Source organism: Martes martes, assembly GCF_963455335.1.
Source record: "Martes martes genome assembly, chromosome: 3".
In the NCBI taxonomy this organism is placed as follows: domain Eukaryota; kingdom Metazoa; phylum Chordata; class Mammalia; order Carnivora; family Mustelidae; genus Martes; species Martes martes.
In genome coordinates, this window is record NC_137890.1 from 163,484,348 (window position 1) to 163,485,384 (window position 1,037).

The following is a 1,037-nucleotide window of genomic DNA, read 5'->3' on the forward strand; positions in this document are numbered from 1 at the left end:
GGCCATGTAAATATCTGTGGGGATTATCATTGTGGTGAATTCTCACAACAGCCCCATGAGTTGCATGCTGATACCATCTCCATTTACAGTCAAGGAAACCAAGGCACAATCAGTCCAAGGTTGCAGGCTTAAGAAATGGTGAGGTCACTTATTAAATCAGAGCCGTGTAGTAGATCTGAGCTTGCAACTCCCTCATTGGAAGCCCTTGAAGAGATCTTCTGAATCAGCATTTCTCCAGGCAGGGCTGGGAGTGCCTATCGTTAGCATGTTCTGGGTGATTCTGTGCACACCAAAGTTTGAGGTCCCCTGGCTCTCGTGAGGGGGGTCTGGAATTCTGATGGCTTCCACGGTCTCAGCAGGACTTTTCTTGTAGGTGTGTGAGTCTGCCTTTCTAATCATGGGGACCCCATCCCATGTCGAGAAGCGTGAGCACTGCTGTGTGCAGGAGAGAGAACCGTCTTTAGAATTTTACTCACAAATGCTGAGAGGGTTGGCTAGCATAAATGTGGCGGAAAAAGAGTTGGGAAGGAAGAGGACGACGAGATAAAGGGAAGGTCAAAGTCTAACTAAAACATGCTGGGGGCTGAAAGATAACCATAGTGGAAAGACAGTGGACTCTGGAGTCAAGGTCGCCCATCTGAATCCCAGCTCTGCACCTTACAAGTGAGGAGACCTTCATAAGCTTAACCATTCGGAGCCTCAGTTTCCTCATCAACGCAACAGGAGTAAGGACTTACACCGTGCATCTGGAGTATCTCTTTCCAAAATGTGTGACCAGAGAGGAAACAAGAGTTAAGAGAGGAAAAGAATGTGCTTGAAGAAAATAAAGCGGGGGATGAACTTGCTGGGAAAACCCCCACTGCGGAATGGATTCTTGGTGTTTGCTTGTGTCACTCAACTCAGAATACTAGATCAGAAGGGGAGAATGCTTGTCTTAGAGATAAGATGAACAGCTAGTATCAATTACCTATGAATTTTAGAATACTGACCCATACTAGAGAAAAGTCAATATGTAAGTGGATATTTATGATGGTGCC